The sequence below is a fragment of the Mobula birostris genome, chromosome 7 (genome assembly GCF_030028105.1).
Source record: "Mobula birostris isolate sMobBir1 chromosome 7, sMobBir1.hap1, whole genome shotgun sequence".
Lineage (NCBI taxonomy): Eukaryota > Metazoa > Chordata > Chondrichthyes > Myliobatiformes > Myliobatidae > Mobula > Mobula birostris.
In genome coordinates, this window is record NC_092376.1 from 142,193,919 (window position 1) to 142,208,459 (window position 14,541).

The window sequence follows — 14,541 nt, forward strand, 5'->3', positions numbered from 1 at the left end:
ACAATATAACATTAAACATTTTGAGCGGATGGCTCAGAAATTGCACTCACCAGTGAAGCTCCAGCATTCTCGCTGAAGTGTGAACCTCCCCATTTCTGACCTGTCATTTTCAGACAGGAGTTGGAAGGACCTTGGGCTTCCTGCAGCTGTGATGTCATCAAGTTGGTAGAGCAGCCAATTACATTAAATAATTCTCACTGCAAGCCAGGAAGAAAATAACAGAGTTCTTAATTAACATTTTAAATATTTCACAATAAAACAAAAGACTTTCAGGGCAGTTAACACCTTGTTCATAAATATCTAAAATTCACGTACTTTAAGAATTTTCTTTTACCACTCAGAGAAACCAGCAGAGTACAGCCCATGAAAGTAGTCTGAATCACTGACAGTTTAACATTAAATAATGTTTGTGTCAATTTCACTAAGTAATAACATCAAACACCAATAATTCTGCCATAATTTCTACTGATAATCCTGACCATTCAAGGACTTTCTGGTTGGAATTTTAATAATAATGGTAGCTGTCAAACAACATAAATTAAGAACGTTTTATTTGTAAATATTGTCTACAATAAATCACTTCAAGAGCCAAATACAAATGTATGTCCGTGCACACATTTGTAACAGGGATCATGCTGACTGGAGAATTCGGAAAGACATTAGTGCAGGCAGTGCCTGCTGGAAGTAAGCAGAGGAGGCTGATTCTAACATTGACAGTCACAGAATTGATGTCAGTATTGCAAACTGAACCACCTTGGTGCAACCGTCACGCTGCGTAAACTGCACAGTTGATCAAGTTTGGCAGCAGGTAGAGTCTTGAAATTATGAACTGCAGTTTAGTTGTTGAACGGTTTCTGCTGGGTTTTGCTTCAGTTTAGCTGGCATCGAGGGCAGATTGTTGAACTGCTGTAACTCCTGTGAATATTTGCATGTGGAGCCATGGCAACAGAAGTTTGAGCTTCCAGTGCAGTGGAGCTGAGCTGTCAACTGCTGCATCATGGCTCATAGAGTAGCCAAACACTTTCAATGCTGAACAAAATGGTCTCTATGAAAAGATCTTTCTGAGGTTGAAATTAGACTCCATGCTCCCTGACATTGTGTCCAGACATTGCTCAGAAGCCAATGTACCAAGTATTTTAGAAACACAAGAAATTCTGCAGATGCTGGAAATCCAAAGCAACACCCACAAAATGCTGGAGGAACTCAGCAGGTCAAGCAACATCCATGGAAATGAATAAACAGTCGATGTTCCGGCCCAAAACCCTTCATCAGGACTGGAAAGAAAAGGGGAAGCTGCTAGAGTAAACAGGTCTGGAGAGGGGAAGGAGGATAGCTCAAAGATGACAGGTGAAACCAGATAAAGGGCTGCAGAGGAAGGAATCTGATAGGAGAGGAGAGTGGACCATAGGAGAAACAGAAGGAGGAGGGGACCCAAATGGAGGTGATAGGTGGGTGAGAAGAGCTAAGAGGCTTGAGTGGAGAATAGAAGAAGACGGGTCGAGGGAGGGGAAAATTATTTTACCAGAAAGAGAAATCGATGTAACCAAATATTTTATCCTGAATGTCCCTCAGCCTTTCTCAGCTGAGTCTTCAACTGCTGAATTCATTTGTAAATTGAACACGGGCATCTGGGCTTCTCATCCCCTGGGCCCTGGCTGCAGGTGTTTATTGCGCTCACCCAGTTTTAGGATTTGGGTGTTGCTGACAAGGCCAACATACGTTGCCCCTTCCAAATTGCCCTTGAAAATGTGATGGTGAGCCAAACTTGAACTGCTGAAGTCCTTCTGGTAATATAGACCACAATAAAGGACTAACAGTACGTTTCCAAGTGATAAATCAATGGGGAGTGTGTTGTACAAAAACATGCAGATACAGATGCTGCCCATGTCCTCGGTGATATTGCTTTTGGGGGTGCTGCCAAAGAAGCTGAGAAAAGCAAATACAGTGCATTTAGCAGTAGGCAATGTCTTGCCTTCTCTTGCAACCATGATGTTCATGTAGTTTTTCTGTTTGGGTCATATCACCCTCCCCCCACTCACATCTACCAGCATGTTGATAGTGGGGAACCTTATGATGCTACTGTCCTCTCTTGCTGGAAATGGGTAAGGTCGTGCTGTGTAAATGCCTCAGCTCTTTCGTTTGCTGAGGATTCACCAATGGAATTGAATGTTCTGTAATCATCAGCAAACATCTACACTTCGCACCTTAGGATAGAAGGTTATTCATGTGCAACCGAAGATGATTGGAACCAGAAAAGAGTTCTTGAGGAACACCTGCGGTGGTGTCCTAGGACTGGGATCATTGACCTCTAAGAAGCCCGGCTATCTTCCTTTGTGCGTGGTTATTAAGATGGTTTCCCATTATGCCATTGACATCAAGTTTACAAAGGCTATTGATACTACATTGGGCTGTGCTGGTCTCAAGGGCAGTCCCTCTTGCCATGTAAAGATGCTCCCTGTAAGCCGACTTCAATGTGTGTAAGCTGTGGTGTACAGGTGTGACTCACACATTCTTACGAGTACACATAACTGCAGCAGTAACAGTAACATATGAATATTAGAGTAGCAGAGTGTACTCTGTTAATAGAGATTGTTAGGTGGTGACTGATGGAGAGATGCTGCGTTGAAGCTGTGTGTGAGGTCAGTGGTGTAATTGTTCAGCAACACTCACAAAATGCTGGAGGAACTCAGCAGGCCAGGCAGCATCTAGGAGAAGAGTACAGTCGACGTTCAGCCCTGCCGAAGGGTTTCAGCCCGAAACGTTGACTGTATTTTTTTCCCCCCACAGTTGCTGCCTGGCCTGCTGAGTTCCTCCAGCATTTTGTGCATGTTGCTCAGATTTTCTCTTGTTTGTGGTGTAATTGTTGAGAGGGCTTTTGATACTGCACTCACTGACCTTAGAAGTGCATACAAAATTAAGGAACTCTCTGTCCAATCAGATCATTTCCAGCTTCTCCCAGGGTTTGCCTCTGGATATATAGCTGTCAAGTAACTTCCGCCTTAAGGTATGCTGACTGGAGGGACTCATAGTTCGACCAAGAAAGGACATAACCAGCAGCACTCCTGTCCAGCAGTGCCTGTGATGAAGTATCAGGAAAGCATAAAGCATGTTTTTCCCAGTACTGTGCATAGTTGCTTCAACAGACTGCAGTTTATAATTTACTTCCACCAGACCCTAAGCCAAATGCACCTCTTTAAAGAGTTCCAACTGCTGCTAACTATTCCCACACCACAGCTCCCTATCAAGACATTCACATCTCAGTAACACTGCTGTCTTTTGCTGGGCATTACAATCTATCAGAGAGCAGACAGCAGAGAGCGTACATACTGTCTGCTCAAGGACAACTGGCCATGGGCTGATCACCTACCAAATCCCACACTCATCCTACAGCACTGCACAGTCAACCTTATATGGTTTCTAAACTTACTCACCTGAAGTCTATAACACTTGTAATTAGAAACATAGAAAATCTACAGCACAATACAAGCTTTTCAGCCCACAAAGCTGTGCCAAACATGTCCTTACCTTATAAATTACCTAGGGTTACCCATAGCCCTCTATTTTTCTGAGCTCCGTGTACCTGTCAAGGAGTCTCTTAAAAGACCCTATTGTATCCACCTCCACCACCGTCACCGGCAGCCCATTCCATGTACTCACCACTCTCTGCTTAAAAAAACTTACCCCTGACATCTCCTCTGTATCTACTTCCAAGCACCTTAAAACCCAATCCAGGGAACATCCTTGTAAATCTCCTCTGCACCCTTTCTATGGTTTCCACATCCTTCTTATAGTGAGGCGACCAGAACTGAGCACAGTACTCCAAGTGGGGTCAAACCAGGGTCCTATATAGCTGCAACATTACCTCTCAGCTTCTAAACTCAGTCCCACGATTGATGAAGGCCAATGCACCATATGCTTTCTTAACCACAGAGTCAATCTGCGCAGCAGCTTTGAGTGTCTTATGGACTCGGACCCCAAGATTCCTCTGACCTTCCATGCTTGCCATTAATACTATATCCTGTCATATTTGACCTATCAAAATGAACCACCTCACACTTATCTGGGTTGAACTCCACTTGCTACTTCTCAGCCCAGTTTTGCATCCTATCAATGTCCCGCTCTGACAGCCCTCCACCCTATCAACACCCCCAACCTTTGTGTCATCAGCAAATTTACTAACTCATCCCATATTTCCTCATCCAGGTCATTTATAAAAATCACAAGGAGTAGGGGTCCCAGAACAGATCCCTGAGGCACACCACTGGAGACCGACCTCCATGCAGAATATGACCCATCTACAACCACTCTTTGCCTTCTGTGGGCAAGCCAGTTCTGGATCCACAAAGCAAGGTCTCCTTGGATCCCATGCCTCCTTACTTTCTCAATAAGCCTTGTATGGGGTACCTTATCAAATGCCTTGCTGAAATCCATATACACTACATCTACTGCTCTACCTTCATCAATGTGTTTAGTCACATCCTCAAAAAATTCAATCAGGCTCGTAAGGCATGACCTGCCTTTCACAAAGCCATGCTGACTATTCCTAATCATATTATGCCTCTCCAAATGTTGATAAATCCTGCCTCTCAGAATCTTCTCTATCAATTTACCAATCACTAAAGTAAGACTCACTGGTCTATAGTTTCCTGGGCTATCTCTACTCCCTTTCTTGAGTAAAGGAATAACATCCGCAACCCTCCAGTCCTCCAGAACCTCTCCTGTCCTCATTGATGATGCAAAGGTCATCGCCAGAGGCTCAGCAATCTCCTCCCTTGCCTCCCACAGTAGCCTGGGGTACATCTCGTCCAGTCCCAGTGACTTATCCAACTAGATGCTTTCCAAAAGCTCCAGCACATCCTCGTTCTTAATATCTATATGCTCAAGCTTTTCAGTCGGCATTGTGGCCTGTTGGATTGCTGATCCTAAAGGAAGCAACAGCAGGGCTCTGGCTTGCACCTGGGCACAGAGGGCAGCTGTGAGCTTATTGAAAGGGGCTTCAAGTTCTGAGCCTGCCTGGATGTCAAGAAGGCAGAGCAGTTGTGATTGAAGGAGGTGTACAAAAAGAGCAACGAGCATTTCCATTTGAGGACTGGAAGAGGAAAGACATGAGCGAAGAGCTCAAAACTAACAAAGTGAAATTAATTGTAGGTTCATGACTAGAAGGACATTCCAAATACATGTGCAAATGAAAAGAGGGGAATGGAAGAAATGTGTTCTATTTGTAGACTGAGAACCTGTGTCTTCCTCCAGATGTCCTGTATTGAATAGATCAAAAATTGTTACCTTTGGTTGCTGAATCAGATGCAGCTCTGATTGTCCCAGGAGTGCAAAACATCAGCAAACCCTTTAAATCGCACAACTCCAGCTCATTGCTGCAGGCAACACAGCAGTGAGAAATAACGATCTTAATCCCAAGCCCATTATCCATCTTGATGAAATTGTGCTTCAGATTGTTAAATTGGGAATAGATGAAGTCACTGGAAGGATTTGTGGAGGAGGGTGTTTTGAACTTTAAAGGAAGTTTGTCCCCCTAACCTTACACACATTTAGAGTCTGTTAATCATTTTGAGACCACATGTTTTAAGCAGAGAGAAGTATACATTTTAAATCTTCTTCCTGTTTATTATTCCCCTGCAGGACTGTAGCTTGCATGCCTAGAGAATACTGCTTCCTGCAGAAGCTAACATTCACACCACAGTACCTAGAATCACACAAGTATCTCCATGGTGTAAGACACACATCATGACCTAGGTAGGGGCAACCAGTTTCTTCGTTGCCTCATCCTACTGCTTTCTAAATGTCTTCAATTCAGAGGGTCTGTAAGGAATGGCAGCCAATATGAAGTAATTTAGTGACTTAGAGGGTGTTTGGTAGAACTTTAGATCATGCATGTCTCCTCCACCTGCTCTCGTGTCTTGTCATATAAGAAGCTCCAATATATCTATGATCAACACACACAGAAATTCACATCACATTTCTGCACCAGTGGAGTGATCTATCTTGTATCTAAGGACACAGACATCTAAGACAGTGTCATGCAAGTTCAAGGTTGTATCGTTCCAGCAAGTTCAGATGCAGAAATGGCTCCATGCCAAATGGGTGTTATCTGGAGCCAGTAACTTACTTCTGTTGAGGAAATGGATGAAAACACACACACACACACACACACACACACACACACACACAGACTGTGGGGCAAACCGTCTTGTGTTTACATCACATTGGAAAATCAAAAATAACTGCAGATGCTAGAAATCCAAAATAGAAAGAGAAAATACTACTAATAGTCAATAGGTCAAGCCACATCTATATGGGAAGAGAGAAAGAGTTCACATTTCAAGTTGAAGAACCAGTCTGATGAAACATGAGTGCAAGTTGCAGCCTGACTTGCTGAATATTTGCAGCAGCCAAGGCCTGAAACAGTTCGTGCATTAACTGAACTGATTGCCCTACCACCAAAAAGAGGAACCCTTACAGTAGGATTCTGGACCCTTTCCAAGCTCTCTTGATTTTGCTCTTACACTAAGATTGATTGATATATTAGTCATCAGCCAAGGTAGCCTGAAAGGATCTTTACAGAGAATGGTAATAATAACCTTCTCTACCATGGAAAGAGCTGTCCCAGTTGAAAATGAAGTTTGCAGTCAAGACTCAATAGAATGGCAAAATTCCGAAACATTATATACTGCAAAGGCCTGAAAATCAAGCTAAATTGCAGATGCTGGGAATCTGAGATAAATAAAGAAACTGTTGGAACTGTTCACTGGGTCTGACAGCATCTGGAGCAAGAGAAATAGAGAAATGATGAAGTTTCTTCAACATTTCAAGTTGAAGAAACTTTGTCAGAATGAAAGTCCTTTGGATAATTCAGCTCTGAGTTGTCATACAATCTACACAGTCACAGTATCATTTATCCCAATTATGGAAAGAAAAGTGAAAAAATTAAAATAATAAAAGCACAGAAATAAAGGATAAAATATTAAGAAAACCATGTTCCAAGCAAAGTACAACATAAACAAATCAAGAAGTAATTAAAGCACAACTCGCTAACATCTAAGGCTACTACAACAGTCTTTAAAGAAAATGACAACAAATGGCAAAGCTAAGTGACTAAACTTTAGGAAAGGTTATCAGTAGTCTGAAAAATGAGTTTGCAAATGCACCCATCACACCTGCAAATGCTCCCTTTGCACTATAATTCCACAGCCGAGACTGCTCTGATTGTCATGGTTTTTATATCCTATTTGTCGGCATTTAAAAGTTCAAGGTCTTCTTTCTGTGAAGTTGATGTGGGTTGGATTGTGGAAAAGCATACACAGTAACCCCATTACAAATATCATGCAATCAACCTCTCCCAGATTTCTACGCTGTCTCTGTAGCCACATCAGTTGCTTGAGTTAGTCATTAGTCACAGAATTTTTAAAAAACTTTGTTTTGATATAATTTTCATCTAGCACCATATACTTTCATCCACAAGCAGTTTAAATCAGATGTTAGAACATTCTGTTCCTGTGAAAATTATTTACTTTTATATGTTATACTGTTTGATGAGACTCAATGTAATGAAATACAATGTACTGAAAACACAGTTGTAAACTTCAAAGAAAAAGAATTCTCTATTAAGCACAGTGGAAATACTAGTTAGAGAAAGTCTTCTTTTCTAGTCAAAACCCCTGGTGAAACACCAGAGCATGGATCCAGGGTGGCAGAAAGTTAAATTTGTTCTGTGATCTCCTTCCTGAAATCATAAGGAAGTTATTGAAAATAATTTCTTAAAAGTTGGGTTCCAGCCTACCATAACAGGAGAAATAAGGGAAGTAAGCAGTCAGTGCAGGGTTCTCCCATGGTTATTTCCGTCAGAAACACATATATCCTTCTGGATATTGCTGGGCTGATGACCTAGCAGGACACAGCAACAGCAGCAAGGCCAGTGGCAATGTAGCTGTCTCTTGAGGCTCAGCGGGGAAAGGTAAAGTCAGGCAGAGCAATGGTGATAGGAGATTCAGTAGTTATAGGAACAGACACCAGATTCTGTAGCCATGAAAGAAAAGCCAAGATGGTGTGTTATCTCCTGGGTGCTAGGATCCAGGATGTCTCAGAGCAGCTGCGGAAGATTCTCAGGAGGGAGGGTAAGCAGCCAGAGGCTGTGGTGCACGTTGGCACCAATGACATAAGCAGAAAGGGGGAAGGGGTCCTGTGCAATGAGTATAGGGAGCTAGGGAAGAGGCTGAAGAGTAGGACCTTAAAGGTAGTAATCTCTAGATTACTCCCAATACCATGTGCTCATCAGGGCAGGACTGGGATGATAATAGAGATGAGGGAGTGGTGCAGGGAACAGGGGTTCAGATTCCCGGATCATTGAGATTTCTTCTGGGTAAGGTATAATTTGTACAAAAAGAATGGGTTACAGCTGAACCCAAGGGGTTGAATATTCTTGCGAACAGGTTTGCTAGAGCTGTTGGGAAGGCTTAAATTAAGTTGGCATGGGGACGGGAACTGGAGTTATAGGGCTGATAACGGGGCAGTTGGCATACAAGTCAATGCAGTATGCAGCAAGACCATGAGGAAGGACAGACAGTTGATCGGGCAAAACTTCAGACAGTGGGATGAGTTGGTGTGTAACATGGGGGGGAGGGAATTGAAAAGGGTGATGAATACAGGACTGAATATGTTACATTTTCACGCAGTATACAGAATAAGGTAGATGAATTTGTGGAGCAGTTAGAGATTGGCAGGTATGAATTTGCGGGCATCACTGAGTCATGGCGAAAAGAAGATCACAGATGGGAGCTTAACATTCAAGGACACATTGTATCGAAAGGACAGGCAGGTAGGTAGAGGTGATGGCTTGGTTGTGTTGGTAAGAAATGACATCAAATTAGAAAGAGGTGACATAGGATGGAAGATGCGGGTTCCTTCTGGGTAGAGTTAAGAGACTGCAAGCGTAAAAAGACCCTAATGGGAGTTATATACAGGCCCCTGACCAGTAGCCAGGATGTGGGATATAAATTTCAATGGGAAATAGGAAAGACATGCAATAAGGGCAATGTTACAATAGTTGTAGGGGATTTCAAAATGCAGGTAGATTGGGAAAATCAGTGGCGCTAGATGCCAAAGGAGGGAATTTGTAGAATGCTTACAAGATAGCTTTATGGAGCAGCTCAAAGTTTAGCCCACTGTGGAAATGTCAATTCTGGACTGGATGTAACATTATGTAATGAAACAAATTTGATTAGGGGATTTATGGTAAAGGAACGCTTAGGAGGCAGTGATCATAATATGATAGAATTCACGTTGCAATTTGAGAGGGAGAAGACAAAATTAGATGTATCAATATTACAGTGGAGTAAAGTGAATTACAGAGGCACGAGAGAGGCGCTGGCCAGAGCTGATTGGAAGGGGACACTACCAGGGATGATGGCAGAACCGCAATGACTGGGGTATTCAGGGGCAATTCGGAAGGCGCGGGATAGATACATCCCAAAGATGAAGAATTATTCTAAATGGAGGATGAGTCAACTGTGGCTGACAGCGGTAGTTACAGACAGCATAAAAGCAAAAGGGTGAGCATATAATACTGTATAGCAAAAATTAGAGAACTGGGACACTTTTTAAAAAGAACTACACAAGGAAACTAAAAAAAAAACATAAGGCAACTTAAAAAACATAAGGAGAGAAAAAAGATTAAATATGAAAGTAAGCTAGCCAAAAACATCAATGAGGAGGCTAAAAGTTTTTGCAGATATGTGAAGATTTAAAGAAAGATGAGAGTGGATGTTGGACTCCTGGAAAAAGATGGATGAACTTGATAAGTACTTACTATGAAAGACACTAGCAATATAACAGAACTTCGAGGGTCAGTGGGCAGAAGTGAGGGTAGTTGCTGCTACAAATGAAAAGGTGCTTGGGAAGATGAAAGATCTGAAGTCACCTGAACCAGATGGACTACATCCCAGGGTGCTGAAAGAGGCAGCTAAAGAGATTGTAGAGGTAATAGATCATAATAGGAGCAGAATTAGGCCATTCAGTCCATCAATTCAGCTCTGCCATTCCATCATGGCTGATCCCACTCAACCCCATACATTTGCCTTCTCGCCATAGATGCCCAGACTGATTAGGAGACTATCAGCTTCTGCCTTAAATATACCCACGAACTTGGCCTCCACAGCAGTCTGTGGCAGAGCATCCCACAGATTCACTACTCTCTGGCTAAAAAAAAATCCTCCTTGTTTCTGTTCTAAAAAGTCAACCCTCAATTTTGAGGCTGTGCCCTACCATAGCAAACATCTTCTCCACATCCACCCTATCTAGTCCTTTTAACATTCAGTAGGTTTCAATGAGATTACCCACTGTCTTCTTAATTCCAGTGAGTACAGGCCCAAAGCTGACAAACACGCCTCATATGTTAACCCCTTCATTCCTGGAATCATCCTTGTGAACCTCCTCTGGTCTCTCTCCAAAAACAACATATCCTTTCTGTGATATGGGGCCCAAATCTGTTGACAGTACTCCAAGTGCAGCCTGACTGGCATTTTTAAAAGCTCAGCATTATCTCCCTGCTTTTATATTCTACTCCTCTTGAAATAAATGCCAACACTGCATTTTCCTTCTTTACCACTGACTGAACCTGTAAATTAACCTTCTGGGAGTCTTGTGCGAGGACTCCTAAGTCCCTCTGCACCTCTGATGTTTGAACCTTCTCCCCATTTTGATAGTAGTCTGCACTATTATTGCTTTTACCAAAATACATTATCATACATTTCCCAAAACTGTATTCCATTTGCCACTTTTTTGCCCATTCTTCCAATCTGTCTAAGTCCTGCTGCAATCACATTGCTTCCTCAGCAGCATTTACCCCTCCACCTATTTTCGTATCATCCACAAACTTTGCCACAAAGCCATCAATTCCATGATCCAAAACATGACAAACAATGTGAAAACTAGTGGTCCCAATACTGACCCCTGAAGAACACCACTAGTCACTGGCAGCCAACCAGAAAAGACACCCTTTATTCCCACTTGCTGCCTCCTGCCTGTCAGCCATTTCTCTATGCATGCCAGTATCTTTCCTATAACACCATAGGATTTTATCTTGTTAAGTAGCCTCATGTGTGGCACCTTATCAAATGCCTTCTGAAAATCTAAGTAAATGACATCTACTTCCTCTCCTTCGTCCACCCTGCTTGCTACTTCTTGTAGGACTCCAACAGATTTGGCAGGCAAGATATCTGTTTACAGAAACAATGCTGACTTTGACTTAGCTTATCATTAGTCTCCAAGTACCCTGAAATCTCGTCCTTAATAATAGACTAATACTTTCCCAACCACTGGGGTTTGGCTAACTGGCCTATAATTTCCCTTCTTAAAGAGTAGAGTGACATTGTCAATCTTCTATTCCTCCAGGACCATACCAGAATCAAGTGGTTCTTGAAAGATCATGACCAATGCATCCATTATCTCTTCGGCAAACTCTCTCAGGACTCTGGGATGTAGTTCATCTGGTCCTGGTGCCTTATCCACCTTGAGACCTTTTTTGAGTTTGCCTAGCACTTTTTCCTTTGTAATAGCAATGGCACTCACTCCTGCTCCCTGATACTCATGGACCTCTGGCACACTGCCAGTGTCTTCCACAGTGAAGAATGATACAAAGTGCCCATTAAGTTCATCTGCCATTTCTTTGTCCCCCATTACTACCTCACCAGCATCATTTTGAAGTGGTCCAATAGCAACTTCCACCTCCCTTTACTCGTTATATAACTGAAAAAATGTTTAGTACCCTGCTTTATATTATTGGCTAGTTGGCCCTCATATTTCATCTTTTCCCGTCTGATAGCTTTTTTTAGTTACTTTTTGTTGGATTTTAAAAGCTTCCCAATCATGCAACTTCCCACTCACTCTTGCTATCTTATAAGCCCTTTCCTTGGCTTTTATGGAGTCCTTAGCTCCCTTGTCAGCCATAGTTGCCTGCCCGTGCCAGTTGAAAACTACTTCTTCTGTGGGACATATCCACCCTGTACCTTGTAAACTATTCCAAGAAACTTCAGCTGTCTCTGTTCTGCCGTCATCCCTACCAGTATCCTCCTCCAATCCACCTGGGAAGATCCTCTCTCATGCCTTTGTAATTCCCTTTATTCCATTGCAATACTGATACATGTGACTTAGACTTCTCCCTCTCAAATTGCAGTATGAATTCAGTTACTGTCTCCTAAAGATTCCTTTACCTTAAGCTCTCTAATGAAATCTGGGTCATCACACAGCACCCAATCTAAGATAGCCTTTGCCCAAGGAGGCTCAAGCACAAGCTGCTCTAAAAAGCCATCTCATAGGCATTCAAAAAATTCCCTCTCTTGAGGTCTGATACCAATCTCATTTCCCCAATCCTCTTGCATATTGAAGTCCCTTGTTACAATTATGACATTACCCTTTTTATATGCCTTTTCTAGGTCCCTTTGCAATCTCAACCCTACATCTTAGCTTCTATTTGGAGGCCTATATATGATTCCCATAATGTATTTTTTACCCTTGAAGTTTCTTAACTCCAAGCACAAAGATTTGACATTCTCTGACCCTATGTCACCTCTTTCTAAAGATGTAATTCCATCTCTTACCAATGGAGTCACACCAGTTCCAGTTCTGGTTGCCTCACTATAGGAAGGATGTGGAAGCATTGGAAAGGGTACAGAAGAGATTTACCAGAATGCTGCCTGGTTTAGAGAGTATGCATTATGATCAGAGATTAAAGGAGCTAGGGCTTTACTCTCTAGAGAGAAGGAGGATGAGAGGAGACATGATAGAGGTATACAAGATATTAAGAGGAATAGATAGAGTGGACAGCCAGCGCCTCTTCCCCAGGGCACCACTGCTCAATACAAGAGGACATGGCTTTAAGGTAAGGGGTGGGAAGTTCAAGGGGGATATCAGAGGAAGGCTTTTTATTCAGAGAGTGGTTTGTGGGTGGAATGCACTGCCTGAGTCAGTGGTGGAGGCAGATGCACTAGTGAAATTAAAAAGACTACTAGACAGGTATATGGAGGAATTTAAGGTGGGGGATTATATGGGAGGCAGGGTTTGAGGGTCGGCACAACATTCTGGGCTGAAGGGCCTGTACTGTGCTGTACTATTCTATGTTCTACCACCTATGCCTTCCTGCCTGTCCTTTTGATACAAAGTATATCCTTTCATATTAAGCCTTCTTTCAGCCACGACTCAGTGATGCCCACAGCACCATACCAACCAATCCCTAATTGTGCCAGGAGATCATCAATAATGATCTTTCCAGAATCTCTAGATTCTGGATTTGTTCCAGAGGACATGAAAACTGCAAACATTACTCCACTCTTTAAGAAGGGGGGAGGGCAGAAGAAAGGAAATTATAGGCCAGTTAGCCTGAGTTCAATGGTTGGGAGGTTATTGGAGTCCATGATTAAGGATGAGGTTTCAGGATACGTGGAGGTGCATGATAAATTAGGCCAAAGTCTACATGGTTCCCTTAAGGGGAAATTTTGCTTGACAAATCTTTTGTAATTCTTTGAGGAAATAACAGGCAGGATGGACAAAGTAGAGTCAATGGTTGTTGTTTACTGGGATTTTCAGAAGGCCTTTAACAAGGTGCCGCACATGAGGCTGGTTAACATGATAGGAGCCCATGGTATTACAGGGAAGATAGTAGCATGCATAGAAGATTTGCTGGTGACTAGTGGCGTTCTGCAGGGGTTGGTATTGGGACCGCTTCTTGTCACGTTATTTGTCAACAATTTGGATGTTGGAATTGATGGCCTTGTGGGCAAGTCTGCAGACATATACAGGTGGAGGGCAGGTGGTGTTGAGAAGGCAAGTACTCCGCAGGATTTCGACAGTTCGCGAGAATGGGCGAAGGAATGGCAGATGGACTATAGTGTAGGGAAGTGTATGGTCATGCACTTTGGTGGCAGGAATAAAGGCATAGACAATATTCTGAATGGGGAGAAAATTCAAAAATCAGAGGTACAAAGGGACTTGGGCATCCTTGTGCAGGATTCCCTAAAGGTTAACTTGTAGGTTGAGTCAATGGTAAGGAAGGGAAATGTAATGTTAGCACTCATTTTGAGAGAACTAGAATATAAGAGCAAGGATGTGATGCTGAGGCTTTATAAGGCATTGGTCAGTCTGCAGTTGGAGTATTGTGAGCAGTTTTGGGCTCCTTATCTAAGAAAAGATGTGCTAGCATTGGAGAAGGTCTAGAGGAGGTTCACAAGAATGAACCAGGAATGAAAGGATCAACATGAGTTGTGTTTGGTTCTAGGCCTGTACTGGCTGGAGTTTAGAAGAATGAGGGGGATCTCATTGAAACCTAATGAATATTGCAAGGCCTAGACAGAGAGGATGTTTCCTATAGTGGATGAGTCCAGGACCAGAGGACACAGCCTCAGAATAAAGGGATGTCCATTTAGAATAGAGGTGAGAAGGAATTTCTTTAGCCAGAGTTTGGTGAGTATGTGGAATTAATTGCCACTGACAGCCATGGAGGTCACGTGATTGAGTATATTTAAATCGGTGGTTGAC

General features: G+C 42.7%; 1 protein-coding gene across 1 annotated transcript in view; it reads left to right on the top strand.

The window, feature by feature from the left end:
* LOC140200468 (A disintegrin and metalloproteinase with thrombospondin motifs 2-like) overlaps nt 1-14,541 on the top strand; it is a 279,816-nt gene that overhangs the window by 225,912 nt on the left and 39,363 nt on the right. The window lies entirely within an intron of this gene.